Genomic DNA, 16,177 nt, shown 5'->3' on the forward strand with positions numbered 1-16,177 from the left:
ATAAACATCAATTCTGCATAGACTTTTCATTTCTTCTTTGGTTTGTCAAGTTTCTTCCATAAAACACAGGTGCACAAGTGTCCCCCCTTTACATTTCAGTGAACAGCCGTGGTGGGAGGTGGTGGGGAACGGGATCTAGGAAGCCACCAGAATTTAGAAACTGCCGCTCTCATATTTATTAAATTCACATCATGGCCATTGTTCTCAGGAGCAAGATATAACATGGAATCGTTTTCAGATACATAGACTATCATCTGATAGTTAGGAAAGAGAGGTGGTGTTAATAGCTAAAGTCCACGAGAATAAAGCCTTTAACTGAATAATGTTTTTCAAGGCCAGCGTCTCTGCTGTAACGGTTAGGTTCTCTGCACACAGACAGCTCAGAACCTCAGGATCTGTGCCCCCGTTTCAGACCAAACAAGCAGGGCTCTGCCACTTTCATCACAAACTGAACAGAGCAACCAAAAGTCTCCTTTCTAAGCTTCAAAAAGCAATGGAGTGATTTTTTTCATGCTCAACATAGGAAACAGTTCATGAGAAACCATTCATTTCCAATAAATTACACATTTTTAAACACTGGGAGTATATGAAATGAGACAATACTGGCAAAGAACAGAACACATGAGGCGGCACCCGGTGGCATCTGTGGTGAGGATGGTGGTGACGACGATACCCATCTCAGGGCTGGTGGAGACCTCAGGACACGGTCAAGCCTGGTGTCTCTGTCTGGGGTCTCTGTTCACAGGCAGATGCCCTGGAATTCGGGCATTTCTGCATTTCTTACATCACTGATGTCAGCAGCAATGCAATTTGAGGTTCCAGCTACTCTCCTTTTTTTTTTTTTTTTTTTTTTTTTTTTTTTTTTTTGGCCATGCCGCATGGCTTACAGGATCTTAGTTCCCCAACCAGGGATCAAACCTGCAGTGGAAGCACAGAGTCCTAACCAGTGGACCACCAGGGAATTCCCTCTCCTGGTTTCTTCTTTAAAAGTTTGTTTGGTTTTTTTTACTCATTATATTAGGTAATGCTAGTTGCCATTTAAAAACTAACCCATCTTCATAAATATAACTTTCTCTAACGTGCCAAATATCATCAACCTCTTTAGGTATTCAGAGTTTGCCCAGAATTTTTTTCAATAACAAGAAAACACTTTTTTTTTTTTACTACAACGAACAATATTGAGTTGTAGTAACTGTCTGCCCTGAACAGTTTTGTCTGTCTCACCGGCACGCACGTCCCCCCTCCCAGGGACGCATCACCCGTGCTCTGTCTGGGGTGCAGCTGTTCTGGACTCAAACACACAGCAGAGAAATGAGGCTAATTATGTAACAAGGGAATCACTCAAACTTTTATAAACAGTAATATAGACACAACTTCCATTTCTTTGAAAGTTGAGCAGGAAATGACAATTCTGTTCATACCAGTACCAAATGTTCACTTTTACACGGGGGTTTTACAGTGTAGAGGATTGCAAATCTAATGCCGTATTCGTGCTGCAAATTACTCTCCTTGGCAGCGAAATATCACCGCAATTAAGCCTGCAGTGAAGTGTTACACAAAAGCCCTGCTTCCAGCAGAACCCTGAGGCTCCTCGGACGCCAGGCAGTGAGGGCTGAGCCATCAATTCCATCATTCACTTTTATTCCCTGCTCAACAGTCCTCTATAGTTTGTTCTTGACTTTCTGCAGCATGGGTTTGCATTCCCCAGGGCCGGGTCCACTGTAGAGAACCCAGGTATTCCCCGCCCCCAGCCCTTGATTTCCATGATCCGTTAGGTATACACACCTCTTCCAGCACCTACGCACCTGGCCAGGTACATTTCATCACTTTCCAACTCTAGGAAGCAGGTGATTTCAGGTCTTAGAACTATGTTCCCAATTCCTTTACCGTTAGATCAGGAAGCCAGTCACCCGGCACCTCCTGAGGGCTCTGTGTTAGGCACAAGAACATAAGACAGACAGACGCAGTCTCCGGTCTCGGGAAACGTACCTTCTAGTGAGGATGAGTGACGTCAACCCAAAGAGCAAGTGTGCTGAGTCCCCTGTGGGCGAAGAGCGGAGGGAAGCGTCAGAGGGCGCGGACGGGTCAGCAAGCACACACACCACGTGGGCAGAGCTGGGACAGGCCGCGGTGTCGGCTCTCGGAAAACTCTCTCGTCTGCTCACGGAGGGTCTGGCGCCCTGTGAGATCCGGCTGAGAAAGGACCCTTGCAGCAAATACTGGGTCCTGCCTGCTTTGTTCCACCCCGGTGCCCAATCCAGGACCCTGACGGGCATCCTGGCTTCCGGCCTTCCTCTGGGTTCCACCTCCAATCAGCCTCACCCCTCCGTTCTCTCCCAGGATAGCCTCCACCTGCACGCTCTCCCCGACTGAGCGCCGTCACCTGGACAGCTGCCTCGGTCTGAAGCTGCCCTTTCCCCACCATTCTTGCCCTCTGATCTACCTTCCAGCCATATGGGCTATTCTAGAACACGAATATCCCATCACCCTCCCCGCTCAAAACCTTTCCGAGGCTCAAGATGACTCCAAATGACTCCAAGGCACACCTGCTTCTCCGGCTCCTGACTCACCTGGCAAGTGCATCTCACGCCCACGTAAAGCGACTCTCGCCCAGGGTCTCCCTGGTCCCCGTGCCTGTTGCCCCACTGCTCTGCCATTAGAGGTGGGCACATCCAGGTGTGGTGGTCAGAGAGCAGCTCCAAACTCAGACTGCCTGTGTTCACAGGCTCCAGCCTGGCTAGTGAGTGACCGTGGACAGGCACACGGCCTCGAGTGCCAGGGGGCATCCATCCTGGACCAACTGGGCAACAATCGATGTGGATGACCATCACTGATGCATAAGATAATGTCCGTGTGCGGCTGTCAAACCCAACCACCCCTGAGGGAGGGAGCAGGTAGAGCTACGGCTCCCACAGGAGGGTAAGCACGGTGGGCATCTGGCATAGGGCACCTGGGGCCTAACGCACCCAAGAAACTGGGCCACTTCAAACCCAAACGCCGCATTATCCCAGGACCTGCAGCCTACCACGCCCCACGACCTGAGCCCCAGCAGGGCGGACACGGCCCCTGGGAGCGACAGCCCTGGAGGAGCCGACCGCGGGCACCGCTGGGCTGTGAGGGCTGCCGTGCGTGCGTGTGAGGGTGTGTCCTTCCTCTTCTTCTTTTTCTTCTTCATTTCTCTTGTTTGTTTTTGAGAGAGAGAGAGCAATAAAGAGAAACTTCTCCAAAATGGCAGTAACTTGTTGCCCTCCTGTATCTATCAGATGCTGAATTCCCACGATAGCTTATGAGATTTAAATACAGGTCCAAACACCAGGTCTGCATCTGTGCCAGAGGGAAGTTCAAGGCCAGAGGGTAACCAGAGCTTGAGAATCCTATACTTGGTTCCTAAACTTGCAAATATATAATATGGTATAAGAAGGAATGAACAAAGAGATAAGAAATCTTCTGAGGTTCTCAGCAGCAAATTCAAACTCAAACCAGAAGCCACAAACTCAGCCCCAGGACTGAGCTGGAAGGAAACGCACAGAAGGACCCTTCGAGAGCCTTCCCAGATGCCCCAACGTCATTCCCAACGGCTCAGTAAGAATCAGCTGTGGCCTGCGAAAGGGACTAAGAGTCATGAGGGATCTTGGCTCCAGTAGCCCAGTGGGGGACCCCAGAGTGTCCTGTCCACTGAAATACCATTTCACATCACGCTCTGCACTTACAAACGGGGAGGTAAAAATTTAAAGGATCCTTTTAAATTCTCGAGACTCTACAATTTAAACCCTGGGAAAAATAAAGGGACATGAGAAGGGCTCCTAAGGGTGAGGACAACACACAGCAAACTCAGAACAAACCCCTTCACTGACCCACGTCCCAAGCTGGGGGCAGGCTCACCCATGTCACTGTGAGCTGTGTGTTCTGGAAAGAAAGGGCAAGCGTGGGGATGAACAGCACACGCCGTGAAATTTCAGGATGACGCACATGAGTGAGACATAAAACAGACTCGGAAGGTTTAGCCAGAAGTCGGGAAAGCATAGTGCGAACCAATACACTGGGCAGACACGATTTAAAGTATAAAAACGGGGGCTTCCCTGGTGGCGCAGTGGTTAAGAATCCGCCTGCCAATGCAGGGGACACGGGTTCGAGCCCTGGTCCAGGAAGATCCCATATGCCGCAGAGCAACTAAGCCCGTGCGCCACAACTACTGAGCCTGCGCTCTAGAGCCCACGAGCCACAACTACTGAAGCCCACATGCCTAGAGCCCGTGCTCCGCAACAAGAGAAGCCACTGCAATGAGAAGCCTGCGCACCGCAACGAAGAGTAGCCCCTGCTCGCCACAACCAGAGAAAGCCCGTGCGCAGCAACGAAGACCCAACTCAGCCAAAAATGAATAAATAAATTTTAAAAATAAAAAAAAATATAAAAACGGAACGAATACAGCTAAGAAAACGGGGCAAATGCTGCTAAGGGAACACGGGCGTTGGGAGGCTGTGCAGCCCAGACGTCGCTCGGCGTCAGCCGCCGTGAGGAGGGGAGGGATGTCCTGTCTGTTGCACCCTGTCTCACCGACATCTGGATGTCATCGTTCAGTTTGGGAACAAATCAAAGGAAGGAAAACTAAACTTCAGCAGGTTTGACATACTGATGTCAATTTGGTTTAAAAAAAGCTTGAGAGAGAAACAGGAATGGCTTAGTAAGTAACAACTAGAAAAGTTGTATTATCACAGTATCAATGAATCTCTAAAGCAAAAACCCCAACCAAATAAAAAGGCTCAGAGGCTGTCACCAGAAGTTTAATAGTATGGCTAGGATGAAATGGAACCCCAAAGTCGGCACCAAATATCAGAAACTTTTCCTTGAGAAAGACTAGTAGTCTGTTTAATTGTCTTTGGCAGGAAAAGAAAGAAGCCTCATCATCTGCAGGAGTTTTCAAAGTGGGCCAAATAAAACCCTAAAAATAGGCTCTGGAAGAATCCAGCACGTGAGCCTGAGGGACGGAGCCAATGACCTACAGTCCTTTCCCATTGTTACTGGCTCTGCTCCTGCAGCTTCAGGGTACCCCACGCTTATGTACCAAGGGTGGAAAATTGCGCTTAAGGATACAACATAGTGGATCTGGGAGGGTATCCTATTTAAAGGAGAGATTTTTTTTCCCATCTCTTCGTTTTTTGTACCTGATGTGTGCTTTCAAGGTGCTTCTATCTGAGATGGTAATAAAATATTTGATGAGTATATCTGTAGTTGGTCTACAATTAGACATCCAGATAACATGGAATTCCAAAACAAATACAAATTCTAATCATTTTTTTAATTTAAATTTCCCTTAATTCCTGCGACAATTTTGAATCTTCTCCACAGACTACTGGGTTTTATGATATGACACTGAGTTTAAAAGATAGTTTCCATACTAAACAGTACAAGAAATATATTTTGGTAACATGCACAAACATTTCATAGTCTCAACATCACTCAGCTGCATGTGATAAAGCTGAAATTGTATTGATGTCTCAGATATAATGTAACACACATATGAAAACAGATCTAGAACATACATAATAAATCCGGTTTTTAAAGTTTTTTTTTTTTTTTTTAATCATTGTTAGACTGCTTTCCAGGAATTTGAATCTTTTCCACTTCAGCAGAAGTTACTCGTCAGGAAATCCAGCTGAAGCTACAACCCCCTGGATGGACAGGCTTCTGAGACGGTGATGTTTCACACCAGCTCTTTGCGTGCCCACATCCTTACACTGGATTTTAAATCGGTTTAAAAACATATGAGTAGATAACTATGCAGTTGGATTTAGTTGGGGGTCATATTAAAAATTTGCATGTACTGAAACAAAAAGATGTCTTTGGTTAAAAAAAATTTTAAGGAAACAAACAAATAGTATTATATGTCATAACCCTATTTTTTTAAAGTGTGAATGTTGAATGCATAGGGTAAAAAGTCCAAAAAGAAACACATCAAAATGTTAGCAGTGTTATCTTTAGATTGCAGTATTTATCTGTGTATCTTTATAGCTTTACAACTAGGAAGTCTGAAACCTTTAGGTTCACATGCGAGGCCCTGGATGAAGCCCTCCTTTGCAGCGTCTCACCTACCCTTGTCCCCCTGGAATCCTCCACGGAGCTCTTTCCCTCTTAGAAGCGCCTATCAGCCATTCACCTTCCTGCAGAACATCCCAGAACTCATGGGAGAATCTAGAGGGCAGCAAAAATAGCAGCTCTGTGCTTGCCCCTTTAAAAAAAACCCATCGTTTCTACGGCTCTGCTCACCAGAGACCACAGGAGAAGGCGGGTGGTGTCATCAGGGCCCCAGGCACAGGCGTGGCAGCTGCATCCGAGGTCGGACAACTGCTGGAAGGACGGCCCAGGCGTCCAGCTGGCTCCCGCGGGCCCCAGCCGTGTCAGCGCCACCTCGCGTTCTCACTCCTTCTTTTAACCCTCCACGCCCGCCCCGCGAGGCTTCATGACGTGCAGGTGCTTGACGGATCGAGTGAGCGTACTGAAGCACCACCCCTCACGTCGGAGAACCCGTGGAGCATCTGGACGGGAGGGCCACCTGCACCCACGACGGGCTGCCGGCCACCCCTCGCTCCACCCAGACACACAACGGGGGCGCAGGGGGCAATGAGACGCAGTAGGTAGTGCAAATCCGTGATGGCGCCAGGCGACAGGAAGCCCCGCGAGGATGGTGGCTTGGAGCAGGACAGGGCGGGACCGGCAACCCTGGAGCAGCCCGGAGGCGGCCTCCACCCAGCCCTTCCTTCCCCGACACCAGCCCGGACCGTTGGTGACCGGGACGCTGGGCTGCGGTGGGCACGGCTCGGGGCGGGGGCAGGAGCACCCCTCCCCAAGGACCCCCTCCTGCCACATGCACTGGGCAGTCACATCAGAGAGTGACTGTCCCTGGGTAGGAGCGTGTGGGCAGAGGGTCTAGGAAGGCCTGGTGCCGCCCCACCCTGGGATCCCCTCACCTCAAGTCACCGGGAGGAGGTCTGCCTTGTTTCCCACCCAGAGCGCGTCCACTCCCAAGCGACCAGAAGGTGAGTTCACAAGACGTCGGAGGTGCTCCAGGACTAAGGAAGACAGACAGTAAATAACAAAAAGGAGAAATACATGAGAAGTAGAAGGAATGAAACCGGCAAGAAGAACTTAGAAGAAGCACAATCGTTCCCTTCAAAGAACCAAGGGAGATGTTAGGAGGATGAGAAAGAGTAAAGATCAAGATCGTGACCCCAGAGAGGGCAGGCGTCACATCCCTGTCAAAGTAAAGAGCTCACTGAAGGGGCGGAAGAGCCAGTGGGGACCAAGGGGCGTCCCAGGGGACCCGGCCATGCACCTCCCAGCAGAGGCATCCGAGGGGCCCAGCCCCAGGGGGCGGAGGGGAGAGAGAATGACCAAGACAGCCCAGAGTCGGGATACAAGTCCTCAAACTAAAAGGGTGTGTGAAGCACAAATGGGAAAGATGAGGGGAAATCTGCCCTTACCTCCACAGTGAACCAGGACCGTTTGCAGAAAGACCCCAGGACCACAAGCAGGGAGGCCAAGCCCCCTTCCCACCCCAGTCCCACAGCCGGTGACCTTCTGTCTGACGACCCTGCAGGCAGGCAGGACTGGCCTCGGGACCAAGAGACCCTGTGTCGGAAAGTGCTTGGAGTTTTGGAGATGAAATGAGAGGTAAATGCAAAACAAAGTGTTTACTAAATCAGAGCCATTTCGGAAAAACATTCACTGCTGGTATATCAGCCTGTATTTCATCATCTGCCCAGAGTATGTGTTTCCAGTAGAAACAAAATTCTACTTTAACATTACCTTTGAAATTAAAGTTTCCAGAGTCTTACCATGAAATTTATGTCAAATTAATTTCTGGGACTCAATGAAGCTTAAAATGAATTCATAATGAGGTGCATTTAAGAGGTGTATATAGGGGTTTGGAAGAGCTGATCAAAGAGGTCCCCTTCCTGCCATTAACTCTAATTTCATGATTATGACACATTTTATCCAGCACACAACACATAATCTAAGAAATGATATGCTTTTACAATTCCTGTATAAGCAGAATGTGTGACCAAATGGAAGTTGAATATTGCTACATTATTATTATCATTATTAGTTAATTGAGTATCGACAAGGTGCACACTTATATGAGATACAATGAAGAGATAGTTCCTGTGCTGGAGATTTATATTTTAATTTAGACATACTTATAATTCCAATATAACACGTACAACCTGAGAAAATGATTGTCTCAAAAGTGCAAGATTTCCTGAAATATGTGCTTACAATCGTCACGCTTCCAACTAGATGTCGACAGTTATATTTAAGAAATTCTGCTTTCGAATAAAATAAGATATTTTCTAATATTCACATGTAAATATTAAAAACTTTAAAAGCATATCTTAAATAAATTCAGCTTCTTCAGAAAATGAAATGTGGAGTGCTATAAAGATAGTGGAAAATGTGCACAATTTCTGAATCCACTTCTCATGCATTGGATACTTTGATTTCATGATTACTCCATTTAAGCTGAGAAGCTAAAAATGGAATACATTGTTTAATTTAGTTCAGACACAGTATCCTAATGATATATACAAGATTTATATCACTGTGTATTCCACCTTCCTAAACAACACACATTCAAGCAGAAACAGACAAACGACAGCATTTGTGGCCTGAGCATCGTTACATAGACCATTTCATTCCATCACCATCTGGAGAAAATACCCACTGACGACAGTTCCCAACTACTCCAGGACACAGACGGCAGGAATCACCCGGCTCTAAGCTGCTCCCTGAAACAAACCCTCCCCAACCGGAACTGACTGGGCAACCCCTCGGGTTGTCAGGTGGCACCCCTGCCTTCGGCCCCCAGAAACAGGGTGTAGGAAACAAGGAGCCCGTGCGTCGCTCTTTCAAAGACTTGGGGGTAAGAACCACATATTCCACAAGAAGCACAACGTCCTCTCTGCCAGGAATGACGTACTTTTCCTTCCAACATCGGGACTGTGCTTTCACAGAACGATTGTTATTTTGTCAATCATATAACAGTGGGATGTTACTCACATTCATATATTTACACATACAGATGCAATGTTGCTCATATAAATAAAAAAGAGAATTAGATAATCATCTAATCATACAGAAAATTCACAAGATAGACGTGAGTCCTGAGAGTGACCACCTATCACCTGTGTTGAGCACCGGGAAGTCACAGCCAGCTGCCCAGGGCCCTGGACGTGTGGACCCCCTGGCCTCCCTGTGGGGAAGCCCCTCCCCACCTCCCCACACCCTCCAGCCCTGCCTTCTCTGCCCCTTGGACTGACATTGTCTCTTTCTCTGATGTTTTGTTCTTTTAGCGAAAACCTGGAACAAGTCATGATATAAATACGTGTAAAATTAGCTAAATAAAACCTTAAACACTCGTTTCATCTCTACCATGAACATAAAACCTGCTGAATTTTTTGATTAACTAGAGAAATCATATCTTCATTTCCATCCTTCAAAATTTGCAAAATCTAAATTAATAAAAATTTTATTAGATGTCTATAAAACATTATATCAACTCACTTTATTAACTGTTCAACTGGGTATTCATAAAACTTTCATTGCTTCTGAGAACAATTTATACATTGGTTGGATATTCTCACCTCCCAGAATTCCTGAATATGCACCAGCATTGCCAAGAAACCGGGCCAATTATCATTTAACCAGGTACCACATTTTGAAAAATGATTGGCCATTACATATTTACAAATTAAAACATCATTGTTTCTGGGCACCAGAACATGACACTGGAAAAAAAAAAAAAGCCATGGCTCACTGAGATATAACACCCGTGAAATCGGCAAATCAGGGCATAAAATATTTACATGCCTACCAGTTGCCATGAAATAACTATCTGGACAGTTCCTCCTGACTCTCCCCTGCTGCCCCAGGTCATCCTGGTGCTAACCCAGGCCCTCCTGTTCTGCCCCTGGTCTGCATGATATGGAACTGAGGCTTGGAATTGGTGGCAAAGGAAAGCCTCATTTTGAACAATTCTTTTCTGCTGCAACAAGACATATTTGCCCCCAACATTCTTAAAACAAAAGCCAGTAAAAATATGCTTCCAAAAAAATCCTGCAACCATAATAGATAACAACAAAAATTGGCTGGAAAAATGTTTTGTGATACATCCAAATCTTCAGAGTTTGGGGTTTTTTTTTTTCATCCAGCAATGGAAACTGCTTAAACTACTCTTCATCTCTAGAAGCATTAATCCTCTCTACCCGCTCCATGTGAAGAGAAGAGAAGTGAAGAGCTGTGAAGGGGACATTTCCAGGTACAAAGCAAGACTGCAGACGCTGACTGTGAGCCAGGCTGGGACCTGGGACCAGGGACCCTCTGCTGCAGTGCTTGCACCTGGACCAACATGAGGGACTAAAAATAACTGCATGAACAATAAGACACAAAAAGGCCAAAACCCAACTGCCACTTCCGAGGTGCTGGGGGCAAAAGCAGGGTCCTGCGCACGATCCCTGCCCACGGCACCACCAGGGGGTGGGCAGACCGCCTAAGCCAGCCCTCCAGCCGCACCCTCACGCCATTTAAGGGACCAGCCTGCACCCCCTCGGGGAGCAGCAAGGGCACCTGCTACGTGGTCTCGCTGCCCCCTGCTGCAGCAGGAGCCCCAGTAAAGCCTTGCCTGAATTCCTCATCTGGCCTCTTATCAATTTCTATTGATGAAAGAGTCCAAGGACCCAGGTGGGTAACAAGAGCCCCCTCCTGCCACCCCACACCTCTGCCCTCGTGGGGATATAGCAGGTCAGCCGTGTACACGCCACAGAGAAGTGGTCGGCCAGCAGTTCACACCAAGAACTGCTCCCAGGGACACGCTGATTCCCTAATTTAGTGCGTGGTTTCCCATGAAGGCTCCTGTGGTCTCAGTGCTGTGTCCCCCCCGAACTCAGATGCTGAAGTCCTAACCCCCAGAGGTGCCGCTGATGGGAGGGGGGCCTTGGGGAGGATGGAGCCTCACAGTGGGATCAGTGTCCTTACCAAAGACACCCAGAGAGACCCTCACTCACCCCTTGTCCATGTGAGGGAAGGACGGGGACCCTGAGCCCCAGAAGAGGGTCCTCACGGACCGGGCGGGCGTCCTTATCTCAGGCTCCGGCCTCCAGAGCTGGGAGCAGGACACGCCTGTCGTTGCTAAGCCCCTATCTGCGCTGTTGCATCACCGCAGCCTGAACTGAGACTGACGGTGGCCAAAGCTCTTCCATCCAAGATCCCAAACTTGTGTTTTCATTTCATGTTAAAATTTGAAAACCTGCGGGACAGTCGGCCCTAAATCTGCTGTTGACATCTCAGCAAAGTGTCCACACCACCTTCCAACGGGGAGCCCAAGAGGACAACCCACCCGCAAAGAACAAACGTGGAACAGGGAGGGGTTTGATAACGGAAGATGAGGAGGAGCACGTGGGGCCCGGGAGACGGCCCCCCAGGGACTCTGCGGCCCCCGTGTGGCCCGCCCATGGCCCTTTCCCTCCTGCCGCCAGGCAGCCCCAGGCTCGGGGTCACAGTCGTCAGGTGCCTCCGGGAGTGACTTCGGCCTTTCCCAGAGCCAGGAGCTCTGAGCCCGGCCCAGGGTGAGGGCTGTACGGCGCAGCCCTCCCGCCGGCAGCCTGGGCCACCCCGCGGCACCTCTCCTGGCTCTGCTCCTGGCCAGTGGGCGGGCACAGAGGGTTCTGGAACCTACGGCCCAGCGCGGGAGCCTCTCACAGGCCCCCCTTCGGCAAGCAGACCTCACAGCCCCACCTGTCTCCTCTCCCTGTCACAGGTGTCCCCCCAACGAAGCTTTTGGTGTCTTTTTCCCAGGTGACCCGGAGGACACAGATGGGGGAAACCCCTCTTCACGTTCACTGACCTCCACGGAGATTCCAAAGGCCCCTCGGTTTGGGGGGCAGACAGTGAGGAAACGCAGTGGCACCAGCAGGGCCCACGTCCGCGTCCGAGCTGGAAATCACGGCCCCTTCCCGTCACTGGTTCACACCCACGCGATAACCTGGAACTGAACTCCTGACGCTCGTTGGTACTGGGAGTTGCGGTGACTGCTTCCCGGGCTGCAGGTCTTGTTATACGATCACTGACTAGAAGCATCTCTTACAGATACACTGTATGCATCACCTTGGTTCTCACATCTTAATGACGAACTTGTATGTCAGTACAATTTGCTTCCTGTGAACTCATACGTATTTTATTTTGCGCATTTTAAAGCATTCTTCTGACGGGACCCACGGCTTCATCAAAGGCACAGGTGGTGGTTTCGGACTCTGCCCTGAAGCCGCCACGTTCACCTCCCCGCCGCCCAAAGGATGGTGAGAGGGAAGAGATGCTCAGGACGCCTGCACAGGACAACGTCTGCAGGAAGGCGAGTGAGGTTACGCGCCCGATTCCTCCCGAGTCGGCCCCAAGTGCGAAGGCAGAACAGACCTCCCGCCAAGGCCCGTTCTCTGAGCTGGACCGGGGCTGCGGGAGCCCTCCAGGCGCTGCGCCACCTCGCCTGCCGTCCCGCTGGCCCCCGGGCCTCCACCAGGTGCAGCCCCGCACTTGCGGGACCCCTCGCGCGCCCGCCCGTCTGCCCTCGGGGCCTCTCTGGGGCGACCAAACCGCCACGCCCCCGAAGGGCATCCCTGTTCAACCCCAGGACCGGCTTTCCTGCTTCAGGGTGCCCACGCTGGCCCCCGGGAGCACCAGCGCCCCCAGTTGCACCTGGCTGCCCCTCCTGAGGGCTTGCACAGCCTCACCATCATCTGCTGCCTTTGCGCAGCGGCTCTCAGCACGTCCTGGGCTCCGGCCGGAGCCACCCACAGAGGCGGCAGCTTCCAAGCCGTTCCCAGCAGGCCCCCGTGCTCTCCGGGCTGCAGCAGGCGTGCCAAGGGCACCACCCCCCCCCACCTCCTCCCCCTGCTCCGGGCCCACCCTGTCTTCCTTTGCCCGGGCTCGCTCGCCTGCCTCTGCCCCGCACCTGCTGTGCGAAGCGCCCGCGGCGCCTGGTGGGCCGGGCCCGTGCGACAGGACGGCGGCCCCAGGCAAGCAGCTACATCCGTGTGGTGCCCACGCACCCCCGACAGCCCATCTGCGCGTTCTTCCTGAATGTCGACACCACACAGCAGAGCGCGGCCCGCCGTAGGCTCGATCCCGCGGTTCAAAAATCAGCGCCTGTCCTCGTTCATGGAGATCTCCACGCGAGCCTGCCAACTTGGTCATCTCTGCAGAACTGCTGCACAGACCCAACCCCTCCCGTTAAGAGCGAAGGCGCAGAACCGCGTCAGGTAGCACCAGCCCCTCCCCGGCCTCCACGCCCACGACTGAGGGCGGGCTGTTATGGATCCGATGCCCCGTTCCAATTGTCTGTGTGGAAACTAGGTGAGGCCTTGCAGAAGGAAGCCGGTAGTTATCCCGTCACACGGCAGCGTCGGGATTTCCACACGTGCTGGAGCCAAAAGGCATCAGCTGAGATAGAGGGTGCATCCTCCAGTCACCACGGAGGCCTCTCGAACCTCCCCTCCTGTGTCTCTACCGCTGGCCCGTCAGGACCGCGGACTTGACCCCGTGGCTCAGGCAGGGCCCCCGACACCTGTCCGTCTGTGTGGCGTCCACACAGCAGCAGGAATCGGCTGTGACCACATGGAGCTCATCGCGGGGCTACCGGCCTCCCGCTCGAGGTGCACGCGGGCCTGAACTTCACCTTGGCCGTGCGAGCCCCAGCGGCAGGGCTTTTCCAGATGAATTCAAACCTGGGCCCCGGTCCCAACTCTGACCTCCGTTGCCCGGTTTCATCCCCAGCCTAGCAGACGTGTTGCAAGGCTGGGAGAGAGGCCTGCAGGGTCCAATGCACATGGGCACCCGGCAGGACACAGCTCCGTACAGCACTGGCCCCAGAGCCCGGGGCCCCTGAGCCCCTTCTCTCCAACCTGACGTGTGTCTCTGCTCTCCTCTGTCTTCCCTGAACCTGAGAGCTACGAACACAGACTCCTTGCTCTTACGCGGTGAGGAAGTGGGGCACGCGGAAAGGGAACCGGGAGTCCAGGCACGCCTGCACGGAGGACTAGCGTTCATGCTGCCCCGACCCGCAGCGGTACCTGCAGTGCCGACCCGCACCCCGACCCGGTGTCCAAGACACCCCCAGTCCTCGGCACCTGCACCCGAGCAGGGGCCAGGTGGGGGCGGGGGGGTGCAGCCTTGTGGGACTGAGCCCTTAACTTGCGGCTCTGACTCTGATTCCCGGTAGACAGTGTCAGAACCGAGTTAAAATATAAACTGTAAAATGGGTGTTTCATCGGATCCCTGACAAGTAACTGACATTTTCTCTAACAAAGTAATGTTTCAGGCTTGCATTGCAGGTGATGAGACGGAAACTGAACTATAAATGAACTGCTTATATTTCTTTTATCTCAGAGCAATTACGCCTCAAGTGCATCAAGCCAACCACCTAAACGAATCCCAGGGAACCTCGGCGTAGTCCTGAAGTCAGATACCTCCCATCCCCCCCAGAATGGTGGAGAAATTAAAGGAGAATAAGGGGTACATTTTATTTCTCCACCCTTCCCTCCAAACCCTCCCCCCCGTTAGATTTCCCATCAATGGAGAGAATTATAAATGCATTCACCTGGTCAGACACCTATTAGGTAATCTCTAAACTGAGATACACCTGGTTCTATTGGCATCTAATCCTCAATCCAGAGACGAGAGAGCTACGCTTCCCAAAACCGCTCCGATGGCGCCATACAGCCCGAACGGCGCTGGCTCGGGAAAACCTGACACCCTTCCGAGGGGCGATTCTGACGCCCATTACGAAAATTAGTTTTCAGTCTGCCACGTTATTAAGTCGCTGTTCCCCGTCTGCCTCGGGAGGAGGAGACCCATAGGAGCCAAATCAAAGTTAGGCCAAGGGATTCTCAAGTTAATTTAGTTTAATTATGAGAGCTGAAAACTACTACAGTCTGCCCTGTCAGCAGACGACTGGTTAATGAATGCTTCTGGTTAAATTGTAGCTCTTTCACCAGTCGCTTTCTTTATTGCAAACTTCTCCAAAAAACTGCTGAGTCAGAACCCGCGTACGCACCTGAATCATGAACGCTGCTCACACGCGCTCACGGGGAAGCAACTGCGGGGCACTGGTTAGGGTAGGGGGGGGATGGAGGATATTTTTACACAAGAAAATTTAGATTTCACCCCTTCCCTGTTCATGAATTTGGACCACTCTCTCCACATCAAATACCGGAGACGCGTGGACGAGGCCCAGACTCTGCCGCCCGCCCCCGAATTTCTCCTTCCCCGGGAGCAGCTCAGGTGCCGTCAGACTCACCTGAGTTAGAATGTTCCTGTTCCGTCTGCGTCGCAGGCCTGGCGTCCTCGGAGTTCACCTCCTCCACGTCGGAGAATCCCGGCTGCATTCCTGCTGACTCACATCCGGCAGAGGCCACGCCCCGCCGAGGCCACGCCCCCGCCGAGGCCACGCCCAGCTTGTCTTGTGGACCACGTACGCATGCTCCGGGCATCCTCATCTTCAAATAATAAAACCCACAAACGTCAAAACTTCGCCCCGGGGCCCGTCCTCCTCACCCCGCTTCACCGTCCGCCCTCGGAGCAACCCTGCAGCTTACGCCCCAACTCACACACCAATTTCTCCACCAGGTTCTCTGGATTCCGCCTCCAAGAAACCCTGCTCCATCCTCATGTCCCTGGCCTCCCTGAGCCCCTGTTCTGTGGACCCTGCCATCTGTCCATCGTCCTTGGGCTCCGTGGGCTCCGTCCGGGTTCCCCTCCCAGGGCTGACGCTCCCGCGAAGACCCTTGCTGACTTCTCTTCCCTCGTCCGGACGCGGGGACCCCTGCCTCAAGCCTCAGCCCCGCCGCCCTCTGGCTTTTCCCTCCTCCGGGGACTCCTTCACTCCCAGGCTTCAGCCACTGCCCACTGATTGACGATTTTCTGATCTGCTTCCGCTGTCTCAAACACCGCCCACCCCGATGCCATGCAGACACATGAATCTTAACACGTCCCTAACAGACATGTCACCCCCTTTCCTATAAATCTCTCCTTGCAAAGCGGTACTCGAGCTAAAAATCTGGAGTCACTCGTGCGAATTCCCTGTCCCTGACCCGCTCCCCAAATCATGCAATGACGACGTCATGTCAGTTCTCAC

At 51.6% G+C, this 16,177-nt stretch overlaps 1 long non-coding RNA gene across 1 annotated transcript in view; it reads right to left on the reverse strand.

Annotated features, from left to right (window-relative positions):
* Window positions 1–15,403, reverse strand: part of LOC132348242 (uncharacterized) — a 185,117-nt gene extending 169,714 nt beyond the window's left edge. Inside the window, exon 1 of the long non-coding RNA XR_009497393.1 lies at window positions 15,341–15,403. This is a non-coding gene — a long non-coding RNA (uncharacterized LOC132348242). The remainder of the gene's footprint in view (window positions 1–15,340) is intronic.
* Window positions 15,404–16,177: the final 774 nt, after the last annotated feature.

This window comes from Balaenoptera ricei, chromosome 14 (genome assembly GCF_028023285.1).
Source record: "Balaenoptera ricei isolate mBalRic1 chromosome 14, mBalRic1.hap2, whole genome shotgun sequence".
Classification (NCBI taxonomy): Eukaryota; Metazoa; Chordata; class Mammalia; order Artiodactyla; family Balaenopteridae; genus Balaenoptera; species Balaenoptera ricei.